The sequence below is a fragment of the Polyergus mexicanus genome, unplaced genomic scaffold (assembly GCF_030449975.1).
Source record: "Polyergus mexicanus isolate NDT 795.1 unplaced genomic scaffold, iyPolMexi1.0 SCAF_5, whole genome shotgun sequence".
NCBI lineage: Eukaryota > Metazoa > Arthropoda > Insecta > Hymenoptera > Formicidae > Polyergus > Polyergus mexicanus.
This window is the reverse complement of record NW_027223325.1, coordinates 1,864,201-1,888,206: the sequence shown is the minus strand read 5'-3', so window position 1 is coordinate 1,888,206 and position 24,006 is coordinate 1,864,201. Positions and strand designations below refer to the sequence as shown.

General features: G+C 40.9%; 1 protein-coding gene and 1 long non-coding RNA gene across 4 annotated transcripts in view; one reads left to right on the top strand and one right to left on the bottom strand.

Moving 5' to 3' along the window:
• LOC138933533 (uncharacterized) overlaps window positions 1–24,006 on the top strand; it is a 314,831-nt gene that overhangs the window by 31,707 nt on the left and 259,118 nt on the right. The window lies entirely within an intron of this gene.
• Window positions 1–24,006, bottom strand: part of Cut (homeobox protein, cut) — a 138,322-nt gene that overhangs the window by 101,146 nt on the left and 13,170 nt on the right. The gene's annotated exons all lie outside the window — the stretch shown is intronic.

The window sequence follows — 24,006 nt, the reverse complement described above, 5'->3', positions numbered from 1 at the left end:
CGAAAGTGCTCACTCGCTTGCCGAACGATCGGGCACGTACATATTAATCCATCGGCCAGGCAGGAAACACGTAATTCGATGTTCTTACCACGATGTCATCTGTCCATGGCAGCGTTTTACGTAACCTGGCGACTTCGCGATCCGATACGGCGAACGCGTCCCGTTTTGTTTTCTTTAAAAATTTTTTTTTTCTCTTTTACTCATGATCGTTTTACTCATGAGCGGGGAACGTCGCTCATTTTTAACGCAGCTACGATAAGAATGGTAGTAAATCCCGAGAACGTCTATTAGTATTCCGCCTGTTTGGCGGAATCGAACGATCCGCGGAATGAATGATTTTCCGCGATTAGCATTTCCGTGTGCTAAGTAATTCGGCGCGTCTGCTCGCCGACCGTTATCGTATCGTTACATCACCGATCCCGGATCGATGCCGGCAAAATTTATTTCCGACGTATATGAATGAATGAGGCGTCTTGGGTAATTAAATTATACTTCAAACATTTCTCTGCTGGTTTTTCTTCTAATTCAATAACGATAATAATTATAATAGCGAATAATGGGATTAATAAATTTTATAATAATTCTTTTATCATTCTTTACACGTAGGTAGGAATATTTATATATATTGCGCGTATCAGCGTTCTTAAATGTTAGGGATAATGGCCTAATAACAACTCTACTTTTGTGTCGCAAAGTAATTTTTTTTATTAAAAAAATTTGTACGAAACCTACTCGTGTTTCACTGCTATGCGGCGCGCAGGGTCTCTAAAACGTTCATGCACCTGTGTCGTATCTATGTGCCGAGTTAAAGGGATAAGTAAAAGTGATGTTTGCAGACAACGTGTTTACGTGCTAAATGTAAAGTGGCTGACTCTCACCCTCTCTAACCGCTAGCGCGCACGGTAACAGCGCGGAGGATCGGTGAGGGTAGAGAGCGGCAAAGCTGTGACATGTACGTGTGTAAGCACGTGCACATTTAATGCGCGCATGTATATACCGTGTATATATGTAGGATGAGACTGTATCGCGTATGCATAGGCGCAGTGTACGCTAATATATTAGCATAAGTCGAGTAAATGTTATACTCGACGATATATAAATGTAGTGCTGGTAATCTTTCAAACAACATTATTTACTCGCACGTCACAATATTTAATGCTTCTGGAAGAGAAAGAGAAAGAGAAAATGCATAGCACAGTGAAAAGATAAAACATTCATTCGGCAATGATTACCTTCGTCTCGGAAATTATGCGACACGCATTTCGAGGAGAGAGTTGCGTAATTCCTATAAAAATGATTTCCGTAAAATTTCGTTTCTGAGAATATCGAGTGACGTGCAATTGATCGCCCCGGCGAATCAACCTCCATGTGCATCGCGCGCGGTAACCACGTGGTGCGATTCACCCCTCTCGCGCAACCCACAACAGCCCCGTCTCTCTCGCTTCGTTCCCTTTCACGTGACGAGCGCGCAAAAAAAAAAAAGAACGAGAGAAAGAGAAAAAGAGAATACCGAAGCGCGGATAAAAAGAGAAACGGAATCGAACGGTCACCGTCCCACCGCAACGGTGTAGTACGGATCCTGTTTGCTAGAGGCAAACGAAATACGTAATTCTGCCGGGCGGAAGCGTATCGTGCCGACTCTCAAAAGTGCCGCATCAACGTAATTATCGCGAATTATACTTGGCCGTTCGCACCGGTGCGAGTTTATCCTTTCCGTAAACGGTGAGTCAATTTACGATCGCGATAACAACAATTGCGATCAACAAATACTTGAGCCGTTGAATAATCTACGATAGTTACTAGTTGATTGATCGTCAAACATTTTGTGCGATACAAATTTTCTATGTGATGTTTTACTGTGACATGTAACGATCATTAATAGTTAATTCCTTTTGTATATAATGCTTATCGTTTAGTAAGATGCCATGCAAGATGGAAATGCGTACGCATAAATTAATCTAAATTCTTGAATTTTATTATCATGATGTTATATCGCGCACGTTAAATATATATCTATATCTCTCTGTTGCCAAGCGTCGGAAGAATTAATCGCGATTTTAACAGAATATTTCCGTTTTATGACACAACTTTCCAAATATGATTGCGAGAGAGGAAGAATCAAGGAGAACGAGAGTTGACGAAAAGAAAGAAAGAAAAAAAAAATCTCACACGCACACGCAAACATCCGCGAGATCGTTGGAGCGAGAGAAGGCACTCTCGAATTTCCAGTTTTCGCAATCAGGCCCGAAGATACGCGATCGTGCCCCGGTAATGGCGGAGGTGCAGTGAGGCATAGATCCTTTCTGACCTCCGTGCCATAATCACGCGTCAGAATGCATCAGGCAGAATCCCCTTCCCTCCCTCCACGATCACCCGATCCCCCCTCGCTTCCCCCTTCTATCGCCCTGCTTTGCGACTTCCCTCTTCCCGTCACCGCTCGCAGCGGCTCTCGGCAGGCCACGTCCGTTCGCAGATGGTGTTTTAAACGCAGCCATGAACTTGAAGACGTTACCCGTCCTCCTACCCCCTCCTATCCCTCGACCCCCCCTTCCGCCAAGTCTCCCCTCGCATGGACATAATTCTCCCGACGATTTGTCTGTCGCATACTGCACGACTCCGCAACGTGGGAATCGCTTTCTTTCACGGACGCGTCGACTAACGTCAAGTTTATTCGCGGGCCTTCGGTAATCATACCGTGAGGTCTTTTTATTGCTACGTGAGATTGGTTGTAGAGGCAAGAGTAATAATACGATTTGTGTGAGAGAAGGACGTAGCTCGGGCATCGCGATCGTTAGCGATAAAACGTGGAAAGAAACGGAAAAGCGCACTCCGCGGCTATATTATACAAGTATGTACATATTGTACATACTGCTTTCGTTCCTATTATTCGTAATTACACCGATAATTTTTTTCATGGCTTATAAATTCTCGCTATAATTTAATCAGGCCGGTTACTTGCTTACAAAGTTTTCCGGTTAGCTTTTAGTCATTAATTTCGCGATTAACTTGTTTATAGTCGTGGAACAATCGTTGTTAGATTAACGATCGTAAATAGCAATATATATCGAAGAAACCATGTGATTGCGGTTATCGTCGAGTTAAAGATAATGAATTCCTAGTATACATCTAATAATTAAAATAAACCGTCACGTGCCGACCGATACACATTCTGACATTGCGGTTTACCATAGTTTTATCATTTCACATTATCGTTAAACAACAATTGACAAGAGAGATTGCAATCTCACTCCTCTCCTTCTACGTCATGCTACACTAATTAACTTACCAAATTCTGTCTCAAGTTTACGGTTAAAGATAAGTAAACGTCATCACACATGCGACGCGCGCGTTCCACATCTGCCGTGGATCAGCATATAGGATATATCGCCGGTGGACGCGAAGACCATCTGAAAATGGATCGCGGCGATGCGGGTGACGCCGCCGGGTGTAAACACTCGCGCGAGGGAAACGCGCGCGGATGATGTCGACGCGGCGACGATCTATATAAACGTTGAACCGGACGCATATCGCTCGTTAACACACGGCCGAGGATCACCGGTGAAGAACGGGTCTGAGCCTCCCCTCGTTGCCGCTGATATATATGCGTGCGTACGCGTGTCTCGTGCGCTCTCCCCCCCTCTCTCTCTCTCTCTCTCTCTCTCTCTTTATCTCTATCTCTGTCCCGGAAAACCGCGTGGCCGCTCGCACGCGGAGATGAAGAAACGGACACTCGCGACGCGGCGCCAAAAAACGAAGCGCATTAGCCCGCCGTGTATGAGCGCCGAGGGAATACTAAACGGCCATCGTTTCGAATGTTAAAGCGAACGAGAAATTATATCACACACACACACACACAAATAAATCGTCTCTTTTTATACTTTTATAAATAACTCCGTCCGCCTTAATTCGCAATTTCTCATCTCTTAATTTATACGAAAGTCTTGCATTTGACGCGATTATTCATTTCCGAGATATGCAAAAAAAAAATAATAATAATAATAATAATAATCTTTATAAGATAGAATGATGAGGTTGAATCTGGTTGAACACTCGGCTTGAGAAAAGTTACACCGTCGGCAAGACGATTGTCGGATGAACGCGGATGGTCCAACCGAAAGGAAAATTATTTAAAGTGAAAAAACTGCTCCCAAGGAGCCCTTGACATCGCGAGCAACGATGATAGGAACTGGAACTTCGAGTGGGGAAAACCACTTCAAAGCCGCAGGCGCTAATTGGATTTACAACGAGTCAGTCCTCGGGACGTTCGTGGACCAAGTTTCGAGTAGCTGCGGAGGGCCGGCGAGAAATATGTGTTGGCGTGTATGTACGTACACGTGTGCGTGTATATTTTTTGTTCCTCTGTGGAGGGGAAGGAGTAGAGATGCCCGATAAGTCGCCGGCCAAATGAACCACGCGGCGATGATTTTCCTCGATTCAGTTCTCATTTTCACTTTCTCGCAATCGCCGTTTTATTCCATTTTTTTTTTTTTTTTTTTTTTTTTTTTTTAAATTAATCAAGTTGTCACGCCACATTTGAAGTAAAAAGTTTATTACATCGAGAATTGAAATATTATAATTAATAATTATATGTTTTAAATGAATATCAGGGTATGTTATTAATAATAAAATACAAGAAACTTGTATTCGGCGCGTTATATATTTAGGCGATACTTAATTCAGATAACATTAACAAGTTGATGAAAAAGGAAGATATCATCTCGTTTTTACAAATATAGAAAATGTAGAAACGTCTCTCTCGGATCGTTCCGTCTGATACGTCAACAAAAGCCCGAAGACCCAGCGAAGGATATAATCAGCTCCGATTTATTTCAAGAGTCCGGCCCGGGATCGCTCCGACGACTCGATCGTTAGCGCGTACATTCGACGCTAATTGAAGCGAGAGAACCGAAGCGGCAATTAAATGATCTAAAACTAGCAAAGAGATTAATCACGGCGTCGCCTGCTTACCGGTGGTAATTAGAAAAGTCCGCTCATTAGGCGCGCCAATTAAAAAGAGTCGTCGGCGCGCGCTTCCGTTTGTGGAATAGCGCGAAACATGAGAATCGAATTGATTCGTCGTCGTTTAAAGCGCGTACCAGTAAGAACCCTCTTCGCATTCCGTCCTGGGCTTTCACACGCGCGTCTCGTCGTCTCGGGGACGAATATCAACATACTACACACGCATACTCGCGCGATGAAAGCGAGCATTAGGTATGCATTCGTATTAGCGCGCGTAAAATCTTTTATCCCCGTTCGCGGGTAAATAAAATACAAAAGCCGATCTATAAAACATAAAACACGAAGAACGAAGGAGCTGATATATATATTATCGGGTAGCTGTATTCTCTCCTGCGCACGCGCGCGCGCGCGCGTATATTCATTCGCGAAGAGGAATAGGTAAAAGAGAGACAGAGTTAGATCAGGCATATACAAGAACCAGTTTAGGGGACCAACTCTTTTTTTTTTCTTTTTTTTCCAATACCGCTCTTCTTCATCGTCGTGTCGCGCATTCGGTATCCCGCGTACGTTTGCGAAATTTGCATAGACCCTGTCGCGTCGATCTGCATATCGGGTGTCGTTAAAATTAGACGCGGGGTACCGTGGGGCACCCCTGAATTCCCCGCGGCCTTTCCCTCTCCTCTTTCGATCCAACGGGAAACGGGCCAGCCCTTCGATCGTAAACGACGATTGGACGGATTGCCGAACTCAAGCGCAACCCGCGATAGCTGCTAAATCATGATTTCTAGGATGGGGAAGGGGGGAGAGGCAGGCAAATGGAAGGCATTGCTATTCTCAAGCTCTGCCTACCTAGCTACAAAGAGTCCTGAGGGTGAAATCTAATCGACATTTGATAGATCGTACCGGTTTCTTTCAAAGTACGTTACAAGCACGATTCGAAATAAATCACATTTCTATGCAAGAAGCGTGTTATTCCTCAATGCTTAAAAATCGTATTTAAATTATTAAATGTATTTAAAAATGATAATGCTTTCGATACGAGACATGTACATTATCGTCAAGATATTAAATTCTCAACTATTAGGCTTCTCTCTCCGCTATAGTACATACTTGACGGTTAAGCCAAGTTTCTACACAGAAGAGTAAAACGTCAAAATATTTCTTCTACATATACACACAGAAGCGCCGTAGAGCAACGATTAATAACAACAGGGCCGTGCGTGCACACGTGTTTGCGTTTCCTTGGAAAGTCTCGCACGTGCTCCGACGCGCAAAGATATAAGTCGTCAACAGATACTCTAGGAACAAGCTGGAACAGGCAGCGGTATCAATTACTGTCGTCCAACATTGTAATCCAGATATGTAGACGTCATTTAAACCCAGCGCGTTTCTAGCGCGTCCAATTGCGAATTTATTTAATCCCTTTTGAATGAGGACCGCGCCCCCTTTGTCCGCCCTCCCCGAGTCACTCGTTTACAACCGGAAGCGGGTCGCTGCTCGCTCGCTCGTATAATATCTGCCGCTCGAGAGACATTGTATCTCTGGGAGCATCGCGATTGAAATGAATGGCTACACGTGCTATTCGCCTCATCGCGTGTTATTTCGAGCTTCCTTGGAGGCTTCGGACTAGGTCGCCAGTCTCTCTCCTCTCTTTCTCCTTCCCTCCCTTCGCCATATTCTCGTGTCCCCCTCCGATCGAGGGACAACAATCCCCTTTACCCCGTTCAACCTTCCCGCGCGTCGTACCGGTTTTATGCGTTTCGGAAGCTGAAGAAACAAGAAGAGCGGATCCCCGATCGGGCGTCGTTAAGATAAGACGCGCCGCGACGCCGGATACCGCCGGAAACATTCTCGCAAGACAGAGAGAGAGAGAGAGAGAGAGAGAGAGAGGGGGGGGAGAGGGAGAGAGAAGCGACAAGATCATGGACCCGAAAGTCATTAAGACTAAGCTCGGATAACGTTATACACGATAGTATACACGATAGCATACATAGTCAATATATGCAACATTTGCTTTTCTTACCGTCGGCTAATATTCTAATATCTTCAGAAAATTTGGATCAATAATCTATTCTAATAAAACGTCCGAGATGAAGAGATAATTTTTCTATTTTACTAATAATTTATTCAGTTTTCCGTAAATTTAGATAATTTTTAGATTCAAAAAATTTCACAGGATAATGACTCTATAAGATGTATATTAATATTCCAGGCAATAAATAAATTTTTCACACATGATATGCGTTAAATATGATATCTTATACTGTATCAACGCAGACGTATGGTATTAAAATTATAAAGGAATCGATTCTGATTTCATTATCAAATGAAAAGAAATACGCCCTCTCTCCTTCTTTCTCTTTTTCCTTTTCTTCTCTTTTTTCTCGCGTAATAGTAGATGGTTTATCGAAGCAAGCAATTTGCACGGTTGTTCAGTTAACGTGCTCCGCGCGTAAAAGGCTTTTTAATATAAGACGCGCATCCGTCTTGGACGTAATTACGACGCGTCGACGCGGCTACACGTGCGAGAGGCCCGCGTCTAATGACCGCATGCCGGTGAAAATTAGCTGAACAAATATATCCCTCATTTCTATGCAACGTCGTTTACGTTGTATAGCTTATTTGAAATTTACATGATTCCGTAATAAGAATCTCTGCTTCATCGATTTTTACTCTTACGGCCTCTGTGTCATGTAACAGTAATAAATACCTACCGATGTTTTACGTATATGTGTAAATTTTTATACCTGTCATTCCACGCGCATATGCATTTATAACCCAATCAAAATGGCATGGTAAAACCGACGATAAACTAAATGCTGTCAATCAGAAAATTGAATCGTTATCGAGTATCGGATTTGATTATCAAATAATCCTAGGTCACGACAATTTATCCGAAAAATTGGAAGTGAATATATATATATATATATATATATATATATATATATATATATATATATATACATATATACAATTAAAATGCCGAATATGATTTTCAAAATGGTCTATAATAATTTGTACATAGATCGAGTTCATTTTAACAAATTTATAGATTGTATTACCGTAACATGATTTAAATATAAATATTAATTAAATATTATTAGATAGAATTTCTCTCTGAAGGGAACGAGGCCTTTTCCCGCGTCCGAAAATCATCGCGAAACGTCTCTGTAATAATAAGTTACACGTCCTTCTCGATTCCCGAGACTTACCGGACACACCTCGACGGCGTTGATGAATCCGCTACGGGGGCCGTTAGAGACTATTGTTTCAGGCCTTTACGATGAGCGACGGAGGGCCATGCCGAGCGTCGTGCATACGTGTCACGCATATATACCTAAACTGCGACGCGTGATGCGAGCGCATTACGGTAATGGCGTATCCGCTACCGCGGATCGCATTATACCGGGGAGTTACCGCTATTTTCGCGCGGTCACGCTTTTGTGTTCTTCCCGAGTGGCGCCCGCCGATCATCGTCGCCGCGCGCGTTTGCGAAAACGCCGCGAAAACGAGCGGCATCCGGTCGCTTAACGGGATTTATTATGCTCCGCGGGAAGAATGAGGGTTGCTTTCTTATACAACGGCGAATTGTTTTTGAGCCTGACTGAGGTAACGGTGACGCCTTAATTGTATCGGCTCGAATATACTGAGGAATCGCACGAATGTGCGCTTGCCGTAACCAAGTCCATCGCGATAACGAGGTGAGAGATAGCAGAGTGTAATCGCAAATTAATTCTTGCTTAGAAATAAAAGGAAATATTTGTAATGTGACTATGTAAACATTATAAAATTTCATTGGATTAACACACAATCGAGTTGTATATCCCTTAAAAGGGCCGAACTAATCAATTTCACTTTTTTTATAAAGTTCTAATTATAAAAATTATTTTAATAATGCTTATTACTATCAAAATTGTAAATTATGCATTTGTTATATTGTTTGTTGACAATTATACATTTGTTTGCGCAGTAAAATATTTGAATAATTATAATACTCCTTGGCAAAAAAGTAATACGAATATAATATTATGGAAGAAAAATATCGCGTGAGTTGTCTTATATTTGTTACAGTACAAAATATATTGTTTTACGATTACAAAAATGATATTGTAATGTTTACTATAATATTTTCTCTGTATTAGGAGCATATTAATCATGTGAAACGAAAATAAAAAATTCTACGAGAAGTAATGTTAATCAGTTTGGCTTTTGAGAGACTCGTATTAAAGTATGTACCTATTACATGATTATTTCTAATAGAATTAGCATCCATCTGTGATTTCCGAGCGAATGTACAAACGTTCAAATATAGCATAACGTATATTTTTGTGAGAAAACTTATTCCACCGTCTCCATGTTTCGAAGATTTACTGCAATTTGCCTTCTCACTTTCCTCCGAATTAAATCGAGTAACGCGACAAGTAATCGCGCAGTACGTCGACACCGACCAATTTAGCAGTGGAAATGTGTCGGTTATAACGCCGCAGCGCGCAAACGGAAGCACGGTTCAGGTGTTACTTATATCCTTTATCAGCATCTGACGGACGTTGAGACCCGGTGAGACGCCTCCGTAGCCCATTGTCCACGTTCGAAACGAACGGTACAAGGTCGTATAAATATCAGCCGGCCATATCATACATGTGTATCGCCAATTCGCGCGTAACCCGTTCCCTTCCCCCGCCACCCAGAAAACCTCCCCCCTCTGCCGCGCGCGCGCGCGCACAAAATTCTCGTTCCCTTTCGTCTCTTCTAAGAGAAGTCCTCTTTTAAAACGCTTCGTGCCTCTTTTAGGAGCGCATTTGCATCGCCGACTAAGACGGAGAACATTACGGCGAAACACGACGAAAGCCGAGATAAGGGCGAACGAAGCGAAAAATAAAAAAACAATAAATGAACGAACGTGCGAACGGCGTTGCTTAATAATCTGTGCCCGTCAATTCGCGCATGCCGTGCGCGGAAAATTTTTCTACGGTGAAACTTTATTGTATAAGTATAAAGTATCATTTTTTGCGCAACAATGCATTATCAGGCGATCCATTTTGTGTTAGGAAAATTTTATATTTCATGAAATATATACAAATTATTTAGAAAGAGATATATAAACAATATAAACATTATTTTATAAATATATATATATATTTGCATTCACGATTTAAAAAATAATAATGAGAGAGAGAGAGAGAATCTTAAAAAAAATAAATTAATGTTAAATGATTTAATGGAAAAGATTCGTTATAAAAATCATATTTTGAAACGTCCTGTAGATATTTCAATAGATATATTTATTGATGAAAATCGTATCAGTGCAATCGGTGTACCAATTCACTATGCAGTTACGTGTATTACGAGCCACTCGAGTGTGCAACGCGTACGTAATTTTCGTCGATTCTAATTGAGTTACAACTAGAAAGCGCTCTAATTGAAAACATTTCGTAAAAGGCGATGGCGTAAAGTTTCGCGAATCTTTGTGCGCCGTGTGATTTTCCGGCTTGATGCGGCGATTCTGGTTCGCGGATCGAAATCAAAGTCGAGCAGCGCTTTCGCAAGGAAAGTCTAATGGTTACCATATGATGTAACGCTAATCTTCAAACCTTTAATTGCAATTATGGCAAACATCTGGCGCGCTTCCCCCGAAGCATAATTGTTACACATCAGAAGATGATACAATTTGAACAATTGATTGTGTGTGAGTATCGACAATGTAAACAGATTACATAATCTTCTCTTTGAATTAATCTTGAATGAATTTTAATTTAACAAGGAGTTTAATGAAACTTTCGAAATGTAATTATAAAAAGAAAAAAGTATTTTATATTAAGAATTAAAGTTGTTTAATAAATTATCATTTTTCGTATCACTTCCATTTAAGAAACTTATGCTTCATAATCAATCGTACGCGATAATTCGATCGAATAAAAATTTCATCCTGCCACGAATTCAGGAACTCTCGGGAATGCACAGACGGCGACGCGTTTCGCGCAATCGTTCGTATTAGATTAGTTTCTATTCGATTGGTCTCAATGCAACGCTTCCGCGGAGAATCGGAGGCGCGCAAACGGGCCTCTCGCTGCAGCCAGCCAGCGAGCGAGCGGATATATAGAGGGAGTCGGAACGAGAGCTACTTACGACCGCACGCAAGTATCCGCTTAATACTTGATTCTGCTAGGTACACACACCGTCCAACGAACGGGCACACGTATACGTACGCAACGAGCGAGCGAGCAAGGCGGTGCGGCACGCAACCGCCCGTCTCTCTCTCTCTCTCTCTCTCTCCCTCTCTCTTTTGTACGCGCAACTGAATATATGTATATTTTTTTCTCTCAGTCTAGTGTACTTACGCGAGTACTTAGCATAGTACTCACGCCGATGCACAGATAACTTGGCGATGAGGAGAGGCGCGGTGAACATCGAAATGTTCGAAAATCGCTTTGCTTCATGAGCGTTTACACGAGCAACCGCGCCATTGAGAAAAGGGAGAGAGATACATGTTCGCATTAATTTACGCGCGCGACAACCAGCTGCATTCGCCTCTCTTTCTTTCTCCCGGTTCGAAGTAATCGCGTGAAATTCACTGTCCGATAATGGAACTCGAGATCGATCTCGCGAGATAGGACGAGCTGACGTAAACGCGATAGTGATCGAGTAGAAGAAATCGTTAAAATCGTAATGGAAATTATCGATGTGTCAAAGAACGCGATGCCGAAGATTATTTTATAGTTTAAGCATCTATAATTTAATATAAACCAGATACGTGCAATAACGTGGGATGTAAGATGAGCGTCCGTACGAATGGGGCTAAATTAAATTTGTTTATCCAATTGGCATGCACAGGATCGGTACACCGGGCGTGAAGAAAGTTTGCACGAATTCGTCCGTTCGGAAACCAGATAGACCTTGCGATAAGCGCGCGGAGCAAGACAGAAATTCGATATAACACGATCGTCGTGCATGCCGCCGTTCGTTATCGATCGCCGGCGCGTTTTGCAAGTAACGCCCATCGCGCTGCGATAAATTTTCGCGGGCACGTAAGTATGTCTGCGAATCACGTGATCGCATGCGGCGTTCGTCTGAAAAAGAAGAAACTCCGACCGAACGCGGTTGCGCGATACCGCGATAAATTTTACACCGCCGTCGCGTCCGCATCGCGATGCCCTGACGATTCATCCGACGATACGCCCAACTATACCTTATCTCGTATATCTATAGATCCGATAACGTACAGGTGATTTTAACGGAGGGAAAATGAGGCCCAATGCGCTGTAACGCGGTTGCGAGATTTGTTCGTAGTGTCTCAATAAATCTTACACGCAATCGAGATCGACGTGTTCATTGTTATGATGGATTGCAACAGAAATATTCCGGATAATGCGCGAATTTATATATATATATATATTTATCCGAACGATAAAGTTTGCACTAAAGATGGGACAAAATTAAACAAAAAATTGATGCGTGTATGGATATGTGAGAAGATATGCGTCCATCAAATATATTTCAAAAGATTTCGCTTAATATTTTTCAAAATATATATAATATACATATATTAATATTAAATGTAATGACGTCACATACAAAGATAAAATATCAAAGATAAATATATTAATATTACTGATAATTAAATTGAAACTGTTTCAAAACGATATTTTCTCTCCTCGGAGTATTTAATAATATATTTGGTGGAAAAAAAAAGATTTTCCTAATAAAGATGTTTATCCATCATAGGCGCGATGATAACAGATCAAGATGCGATAATAATTTTCGTAAAAGTTTCTTCCCCCAATCGTTCCCCTTGAAAGACGCGATCAGGAAAAGCGCTTATCGGGACATAAACAGCGAAGCGTGCACAGGAAGTGGCGGCATTAAGCTTTTACAAATCGCAATACGTAAGATCTATACTCGAACTAACTCGTAAAATTACGATGAGGAACGATGTTCGGCCGATGATAAGATGATCTAGGTGAAATGTTCGTTGACCTCGAGGAAGAACAATTGGGAAAAAAAAAAACTTGCCGGCAAATTCATTCGCCACTTTTGTCGCGTTATAATTTTAGAACTAACAGAATTATTCAAGTCTCGATATATTCGAATTAACGATGCCGGAAAAAGATTGACTTTTATATAGACATATATTAGAAATTATTCAATTATTTTTTAAATAACTAACAATAAGTTTAATTCTATTGTAATAATCTCTTGAAAGTTCGCGGCTTAAATAGCATTAAAAAATCCAATGAATTAAAAGTATACTGATTGTTACAAGTTTATTTACAATATATTTCACGCAAAATGGTAAACTGGATTTAGGAAATTAAAATGTCTCGAATACGAGCATTTCATAATATTAAAAATAATTAATTTTTTATAACATTAAATATTTTCGAAATATAATACTTTCTCTCTAATGTTGAAAAATCAATAAATACATGTATACGCTGTATAGGATTTCCCACGTGTCGTCGTGTTGCCAACAGCAGACGGTTAATCCAGCCTCGGTGGACCACGGTGATCAGTGGTTTCCATGAATGAGTACCCGCAACGTGACTTTCCCTTTACACTCGAGTGTGAAACGTTCGCGTTACACTCTCTATCTACGCGATCGAGCACGGATCTTCCTGCCGATCGAGAGCGAGAGCATCGACCGATTTTCGTAGTTACACTTTTAATGCGATCGCGCTTGCGATCCGGTCCTAAAGTGGTGACGCAACGGGCGAACGGGACCCCAATAGGTCGAGATGAGAGCCATTGTATGGCAATCTTATAATTTAGACAATCACCGATCAATTGAATGGGCCTTTACTACTGTTATACATGCAACGGCCGTATACCGGCGAGAGTGAATGATGAATGAATGAAGGGACAAGACCGAATGAATGGACAGATAGTTGGCTCCGCTTAAACGTTCGTAAATAACCGGCCGCTTCATTCAATTACTTTCAATCGCTTCGAGCCAATAGATACAATTTAGAAAAAAAGGGAGCCTCAGATCTGTATTGTGTGTACAAGCGCGCCTTGCCACTATGCACTTGCTTGTAACGAACACGTGGTATCGAGAAAACGGGACAAAGCGCAACAAAGGAAATGTAAAATTTAATTTATAAAATGAAAATATATAATCGGACTTTTATTACTTTTAGACGCTTTCATCAAATATTTAATTACAGGAATTTTTTAATCATATAATGAGAAAATTTTTCTAAATAAATATTTATCTAAACAAATATTAGACTACCTTCGATTCGCGTTTGACACGTCGTGTATCAACGATTTTTACAAGCATTCTCGGCTTGAACGGATTCGTCAGAGTTACAGCCCGGTCATTTTGGAGCGTAATGGAACTGCGGTCGGAAAGAAAGGTAACTCGCCCGAGAGGACATTTCGCTATATGTACGCGCGCGCGCGCGCGCTAATCCTTGGAAACTGGCTTAATTACAGTCGCGTCTGAAACAGGATAATGGGCTGGGCGCGTATATGGCTGTCTCATGTCCGGCTAACTAGCGTCAGCTCGCCAAATCGGTTTATCGTTCGGCGAAAAGTTCCTTCAATTCTAACTGACTCCGTCTGTGCTCGCGATACCCCCAGCCCTACCAAAGTTCTCTACATTAGGCACTTGCGTATTACACCTGCAATGGCGCAAGTCCGATGTCGCACCAACTTGCGGCCATTAATTAACATTCTCCCCTATCGTGCTCTCGAAAGTACATTATACGACTTCCGGGATTGATTTAACTTTAATCCAGTAGACGGGCATTGTTAACTCTACCGTATAGCGCATTTTTCCAATGTTATATGTATACGATCTCTTATTCGATATCACAATTTTATTATATATAATATTCTTAATAATTGTTTAAAATGTAAGATTTGTAAAAGTTAAATAATATAAGATAGGTAGAATGAGGATATCTCCATTTCGTCATTAAATTATATTTCCTTTACGAGACAATAATAACTGTTGAGAAAATTAAGTTGCACACATCACAGATATTGTTTTTGTAATAAAGTCACGAATATTCAAGAGACGATAAATTAGATCAATACAGATAGGACACGACATTTGCGCGGACTATTGCACAGACGAATGCAATAGTGACGCGATTGCATATGATAACGCGATGCCATCAACTAAAAAAAAAAAAAAAAAAGCCGCGACTAGACTGGAAGAAAAAACAGTTTTATCTACATCAGTTACATACTCTGATGTACACGCATCGTTAACAACGCGTCGGCGCTTACGCCATAAAGCGGATATTGTATGGCGCTCTAATGGATAAGACAATCAATATTTATCGTCGATAATCCCATACTGGCATTATCGAAGTTATTATCATCGTGAAAAGTATCGAAAAATGCGTACGTCGCATAAACTCGCCTCGTATCGGGCCGCGAAAGCAACGATTGTATTGCCGCAACAAATAATGCAACGTCGCTTGATACCTCGCTGACGCGCGGAAGCTTACTCATCATCGGTCGTCTCGATTACACGTTAGACATTGGCGCATCTGCACGAGTATCCATGCACGTGTGCATCGCGCGTAATCCGTCACAGGCCGTCGCCACCGTCCTCGTCGCGCTTTCGTTATCGACGGGCGAGGGAAATCTGGAAACGCGAGATCTCGGAAACCGGCGCTGCATCGTATCGGCTCAATGGACGCTGGATTGGTAATAACCGGTAAGGCCAGAGCCTTATCTTTCATACGGCCGCGAGACGACGTCACATCCGGATGAATTTACATGCGTAAAACGAGAGATCACTCGCCGGGCATCCGCGATTGTCGATAGCGGGTTTCCTTTTTCATTCGACGACCGGATCCAGCTCGTGATCCTGCGCTGGACGGAGGATCTAATCGACCTCAATGATTAGCCGTCCGTGATGAGTACGCGTGTGCGATGCATCGTGCAACGTTCGACGGAAACGTTTTAGAGAGAGAGAGAGAGAGAGAGAGAGAGAGAGACGAAAATCGTCGCGGATTAAAACAACGAGTGAACTTTCATAACGTAATATTCCATATATTCTCTCTCTCTGTCTTTTCTCTTTGCGCGCGCTGGGACAAATAATAGATAGTCATCGACTCTGTGTTTTATGTCGCTCCATGCCACTTCGTAAAATGATTCGATATATGATTGCCCTATCCACTCGATGTCAATGCTTGTCCATAAATTCGTCCCATCAATTGCGCCGACCAAACAAGTGAATGGTATCTTTCCAGAACACGCATTAGAGCTGTCTATTACTCTTTATATGCAGTCATTCTTATCGTTAGTACAATGCAAATTATAATATGTATAATATATTTCTTACGAATGCCTATTACCAATTACTCGCGGACGCTGTAAATACGACGTAAAAATCACCGAGACGTTTTTAATGTTAACCAACTAAATAAGAAACTATGTTCCTATAAATCGCCTGAAAATAGAGGTCGTACATCAATTAATAATATTCTATCTGAAATATAATCTTTTATATATCCCTAAACTCGGTTAACGTAATACCTCGCATACTTTATTAATTTCGACCGTGCTATCGAATATAGCACAATTATTGGAAAGTCGATCGCGAATATTTATTTGTCAATTGCCGCGACAATTTTGCGGAGAATAAATCGACCGTAGCTCGCGTATCGACCAGCTGTCGTTGGCGTGCTATCAGAGGCGAGAGGAAAGCTGGGTGTTTGCCCGCGACCAACTTCCGGCTGCTTATCAAACGCTCTTCCGTTCGACCATTCGTTTCGGGTATTCAATTGACAACCCGCAATTGCGCATTCCACGAGGCCCAGTTATTTTACACGATTTACTGCAGTCCAATAAATGCATATGTCTAATATTGCAAAAGTAATTTTCTGCGAATGATCGAAATCTCAGATACGTTGTAACGTATTGACAATGTAATGATTTTTTCAAGTAAAAAATAATAGTAAAAATAGCCGTTGCTCATATAATTTGTTTTATTTTTAAGATAAAAGAAATCGTCGATTTAAAATTGACAAATAGCTTGCATTGTATGTTGATTAATGCGTGTAGATATACGTGACACATGGTTAATTGAATATGTGAATATTCATTTATCTTGGCGTCGTAATATCTATGTAGTATATAACTATTCATAGATTAACGATTTTCAATATTTACTTGATTAGCGGCTAATAAGGAAGTTCCTTATCACTTTCCTAATAAATTTTCTAAACGGAGTCGCAGGTGCATCGCACGTCACAGCGTACATGATTAATTAATTAATAACAGAGCGGAGTAGCGTTCAATGAACACGGCGTCACGTACATTAATTAAACGTAATCGCGGGAAAAATAAAATATAGAGTAATATACTATGTTCCTTTGCCTAATTATATATCACTTAGAAAAATGAATTAAGGGTTAAGGGCGTACGAGTTAAATGAGATGGAAATATGGCATGTAACGAGTTTGCTTATATGTTTCGTAAACGCTTGTATTCATCTGTTATGGCAATCTGGCGTAAATTATGTTTCCCAGATAATTGCCAACTCGCTGAACTCTTTGAGTTAGCGACAAGCACTTCTCTCTCTCTCTCTCTCTCTCTCTTTCTTCCCTTCTCCCGATCATCTTATCCATTATCTTTCTCCCTCGCATCTAACCGTTCACTCGCGTCCACTCTTCGCGCGTTTAATAATCATGTAAAGCAGCCCCGGTTATCTATCCGCAATAATTGCACATTGTCGAACGCAAATTCATGCGTGCATCGCGCGCCTGCGTCAGTAAGTAGACAATGCGAAGGCGTGCAAGAACGCAGACGTGGTGCCTCCCTCCTGCGACGCCCTCCGTCGTCGTTACCATCGTGACGTCGGTGTCGGGAAGAAGGAATAAGACGTCGAGTTTTTCGGTGATCTTAAAGTACGCGCGCGTAAATAAACCGCCGATGTTAGTCGTCGTTCCTGTCCGCGTAGACTTCTGTCGCTCGTCGATCGTTTGATCCATTAAATCTCGAATTAGCTCTTTGATCTCTTTTTTTTTTGTTACGCGATTATTCCTTCGTTCAACCAAGGCTTTTGACCAGCATATTTGAAAAAATGAGATTAATTTTGGAAAAATTGTATAAGAAAGTTATATCGAAATTATATTATAATAAAAAAATAGAATCAAAATAGAAAAATATAATAAAAGAAAAAATCAAAAAAGACGAGAGATTCTAAATTCTAAATTTTTTTTTTTTTTTTTTTTTTTTTTTTAACGCGATCGATGTTTGTACAAATATATTATTTATAAAGATAAGATAATTATAACATCAAAATAAAATTGATAGATACAAACAAGGAATATTCGCGTGTTAAGTACATTGATTCGAAAATATCCATCTTATGCACGGATTGTTGTTAGAATATCAAATGGGACGTGGTGCGAAAATTTTTGCGAGGCGCGAAATCGAATCCGCCAAGTAAATTAGCCCAGGCGCAATGATCGCGCAGTTATTGCTCCCTTAAATCAGACGCGGCCGAATACGAGATACGTTTGCGGCCAAAGTTTATTTAGCCTCGCTTTATGGCTCACTCCGAATTCACTTAAGCCCGAATCGCTGCAGGAATCGCCACGATGTCGTCCCATGCGATTCGGAATTTTGGAACCGCTCCAAGCGACCTTTGAATAGTTTTCGGAAGCGGCGAGGAGCAGGAGAAAGGAGAAACAGAGAAAAGGGATAAAAAAAAGAGTAAAGAGGGACAGAAAGAGAGAGAGAAAAAAAATCATCGTGAATCGGAAATTCCTCTCCGTCGCGTGAAACAAAATTTATGATAACGATAAACTTTCGTTGATTATTCGGCCGAGAATCGATATAAATTCGAGAAAAGATTATAAAACAAGTACTTCAGAATTTATTACGGTAATTATATAAATTAAAAAAATACGTGAGATTTTTTTAATTATTTACAATGATTCGCAAAGAGAATTTAAGTGTGAAATAAAATTATTATTGCAACTTATTATATATATTATTAATATAAAGAAATCATTAGTACGATCAAAAACATTGCTGCCACGTTTTCAGACGCATCGAACCTTGCTTATCTCGTTTTGTTCGACATTGTCTTATTCTCGTTTCGCTATTCTGGATACTCCGTCCCTGCTCTTGTAGCAATTCTTTCGACGCCGGAGGTCCCGAATGCAAAGCACAATAGCGACTGGCATTCGAAGCTGTCTGTACGCTTATTCGGAGCATCCTCACGGGCAAGAGCTTATTTTCTGTTGGGAGAAGAAACAAATAGCGACTGCGATTAATCTGCATTCGCGACGGCGCGTACCAATTCACGCGAATGTTCTTTTGAATCTAGCCTTAGCTAAAAACACATTTTCGGTATTACACATCTTATTTTGCAGATATTAGAAATAGTTTCTTTCTCTCTTTTCATATAAGATTGTTCAAAAATATTACATCTTCCAACATATGTGTATAATAAACTAACGCGTGTGTGTAACATATAATAAAATTAATTAATACGACGTTAAGAGAGCACAAGACTCGATTCTTGGAATTCAGAGGGTTTGCCAAATATTTGTACTATCGTGTACAGGTCTCACGAGTCTCTCTCACTAAGGTTCGTAGTTCGCGACCCGCATATGTCCCACCGAGGTATGCGCCTCGCGTGCCTGGCGCATCTGTTGCACACGCGACGCAGCAACTCGCGATACACGCGTACAGGGTGATCCATTCCAACAATACATTCTAACTGATGACTCACAGATTCTAACCTCTCCGAGTAATGATTAGAAAAACGACTCTGTCATCTCAAGCATAAAATTGACGTATGCGATATGCGAGGGGACCGATATTTTCGGTATCGCGTTGAAAGCGTTATAATAAAAAGAAAAAGTATTTTAATTGAAAATTGATCTTTGGATAAAAAATAATTTTGTTCGAACGTACGCGACTCGTACAGATAGTTGGCGAAACGAGCAGCTGGCGGATACGAGAAAGCGTCTACAGTAGCAATTTGCAATTACTACCTAGCTATTATTTCACCACACACGTACGAGCCCTCAATATTGAACTACAACTAAGCTTCAGGGGTTTATAGTTTCGACGCGGTCCAGTTCAGGGACCATGCGCATCCCGGAGACCTCTTTGGACCTCTATCGAGAAAGTGCAGACGAGGAGTAGCGCATCATGCGAGTCGTGGGACGTGAGTTTGGGGTCACGGGTCACAGTAGGTAGCGTCGTGGTAATTAAGAGGTATCGCGGCCGGTTATAGTCGAAACGCTGATATAATACGCGGAGAAGGATGAGGAGGGGATGATACGTTATCTATGCGCGTGTAACGTGAAGCGTGCGAATTGTAAATACGCTCTTAGATTTCACAAGGAAGCATATCCTGTGATGTATATTTTATGAATCTTGTTTATGCGCCGGAACGGTCAACGGTTTATTGACGTTCGTAAGACAGCTTAGCAAATATTTGCTCGGATCCTAAGACGAGATTGCACTGGATGATTCGCGGATGATGGCATACACTTATGTTTTACGAGTGTTAAAAGTATTGAGAGAAAGTATTGAGAAAATATAGAAGAGCTTCTTATCCCGACTTTACGCTTTGTAAAATGAATCTGTGCGAAAATTGAATATGAAATGTTTATTACGAATTTTTGATCTATAATTATAATGTAATTTCATCATAATGTGACAGTAAAGAAAAAGAGAGTCTTTTCTTTTATAATTAAACAATGCGATTAAAGGATTCATTAGAACACTCGAGAACCGATGACCCGTGAAGTGATCGTTTGTCCTCACTTTCACTTTGCAATCGATTGACAGAGAACCAGATGTTTTCGGGTCTTGTAAGAGAAAAACACACTCTGGTTCCGTGATCGCTCCTGCTTTCGCCATTTGTACAAAGCAAATGTGCGATTAAAAATACTCGTAAAAAATGGACAAAATATCAAAGATTAGGAGAAAATCAATATAAATTTAAATAATAAAACCGTCTCTCTCGACCTCTGTCTTAATTATTATAATCGATATTTTATACAATAAACGAAAAAAAGAGCAGAACATTTTTACCACACAATCCGATTATCGCGCGTAAAAATATATCATACGATAATAAAAACATGTATGGTTATCGGTATGGTGTAAAATCTTTCTACATTACACACGGGGCTTTTATACGAGCGCGTCGTCTCGTCCATCATCTCGGTAATCGAATAAACTATCGATGGGAAAATAATTTAACGCCAATACTGCCTACGTGAGTCGTTATCGCGCGATACTCCCTCGCGTGGCATTTCACCCGGTAGTTAGCGGGTTGCTCGGGGCGCGAGTATCTCTCTCTCTCTTTCTCGCGATGCGTGTATTTGGATATTTTTAGAGTGTGGGTGAATCACTGTTTGGCCGAGGCAGCCAAGCTCACAAGCCCCGACTCCTAGCTCCGACAGTTAAATCACCGATTTCAGAAATAACGACCGCGCGAAATTAATAACGCCCCTCGGTACCACGCTCTCCTTGGTCAAAAGTTTCCCTTTTTCGCGAGTTGTTCAGCTGTTTGTAAGAAACCTTTGTTATTATTGTCACGTACTTTTTATCGTTAAATATTGCATATCGCTAATCAAAATTTCCGTTTCTTCCGATGAAATTTTTCTTGTCTAGGCTCCCTGTCTATTCATTGTATGGAATTCGTCCATATTATACCCAGTGACGTTATGACACGCGTTTCTATTCACAATACGAGATTGTTATCGTTATCTTTTTAGCCATCAACGTTCCGTTTCCGAAATATTTATAACGCGAGCGGAAGTAAGAAAACTATCGATAATGAAACTTATTTATTTTTTTTTTTTCTTTTCCCTTTACGATCAATCACACTAATTATTTTTGTACAGTACAGGATATATAATACTATAGTATTACCTTTACGTGAAATCTTGATAATAAATACTTCAATTCCACGCAATGTCTCATTACTGATGCATAGTTTTTCAAAGAATCATCGGAAAGGAACGGCAGGCTGGTCGAAGGAGCGCGCGCACGCTCCCGCGTCTACGTGTTATTCATTATACATTTTAATAAGACAAGGAAGCAAATATATATACGATCGCGAGCACCTGCGCTTACTTATAGTTAGCGTGCAACCGACCACGTTGTTTACTAGCAGCTCGTAAAACGGGCGTACCTCGGTCTGGTACGTAAGTCTGGACTAGACCAACGAGACGGCGCATCTCCGAAATAAGCCCCTATATTCTATTTCGAGTTCGACACGCTGCGCGATACAGCACCTTGATGTCGGTATAACACGCTAATGATTCCTTCGTCAATCTCTCACTCACTCTCTCTCTCTCTCTCTTTCTCTCGATCTCGCTCTGTTTCTTGTGCCACTATCTATTATCGCGTTTTCTTTACAGACGTTGGTATTTAAAGTCTCGTTGGATTTTTCGTCACGTTTGATTCGTATTCGATTAGACGAATTTTCAAGAAATTTGATACAATGGCTCATAGAGAGAGAAAGGGAGAGAGTTTTCGCTTCTAGCGAAAAATATACATATATATATGTCAAATATCGATCATTTATCAGAATTAAAAACTTTGGACCATCTGTCTGTCTTGCTTTCATTAATTCACGATTAATATTAAATGTGGATAAATAAATCGAATGTTCGTTAAACATAATTAATACGCAAGTTTATAACAGGACCGCGGTCTGTTAATCTTCGCTGTTTTAATTTCTTTTTAATTAATATCCAATTACTATAATTAATTTTTAACGAGTGACGATAATCCGCACTAATGATATTGCACGTCGTAAATCCAAAATATATTACATTGCGGTCAAGCCTACAAGCAACATAAAACATTCATCTGTAATTTACAGTTCGCATTCGCAATATGTACATGCGATATATCGCATTTTAAGTTTAACAATTTCGATGGAATATTTCCGTTGTTGCCTTTCAACGAGATCTAAATATCTGGAACGATGAGTGTTTCTGTGAAATTAATTAATCGCGCGTAAGAGAAAAATAATTTAAAAAATAAGTTTATTTTCTTATTAAATGATATAATCGTAAGCATAAATTTACGACTCATTATATCCATTTTTATATTATACTTCAAATACGTGTGTCTCTAGAAATAAAAAAAAGGGGGTGCTCTAGAGAAATTCTTTCGTCCTTTGACACATCTCTGGCTCGTGCAACTTAGCCTTTCTCTCTCTTCCTCTCATTCACTCGCGCCGCGTATCTACACCTCCTTCCATCTCTTCGCGCTCGCTCTCGCCGCGGTCTCCCCTTCCCGTTCACGTCCGCGTGACTCACGTCGTGGCGTACGACGCACCTCGATTCCTCGATAAGTGTTGCCGCCTCTCGGGGATTTCGGGAACCTCGTCGGAGATTCCCCTACCTCGCGAAACGTGCCCGACGGTGGGGGTGCGACGTCGTGGAAGTGGGGAACCACCACAAGCGGAGGATGGAGAGAGGACTAGCTACGGCAAAACTTTTGTCCATTCACGGCCGGCACGCTCCTAATTGGGAGTACGCTCCGAGGTCTCGTTCCACGCGCACGGATGCTGCGTGAACGCGCTGCAAACCGAACCGGAACTGATACTTAGATAGGAATTTGTATTTCTTTCTTTTTTTTTTTTTTTTTCTTCACGCTTGGAAACGACACTCGATCGAGCACGGATCTTTCATTTATCGAATCTACGTCGGCGGTTGTTGTTTCGGTCGCTCCGATCGAAATTATTTTCCTCGGAAAATTATATTGCCTCCGACAGAAATGTCATTGAGTCGCGTGCGCGTGCCGTAAATAAATTTTATAATGGTATATAAAGGTTAATAAAAATTAAATTTATTAAGCGCCAAATGCAGACTCTGTATATGCGAAAACTTGTTCTGCGCGCAAAAACGTCCTCTCTCTGTAGTACTCCACAATACTATTTGTCAGCATTCATGCATGCTTATCTAAAAGGAAGTTATATTCGCTAACATATACATTCACATATGTCAATGCAATTTCCGTTCGGTGAACAGAAAGTTTGATCACTAGAACTCTCTGAATGTAGTATTGTTTTTTTTTTTTTTTTTTTTTTTTCAATCA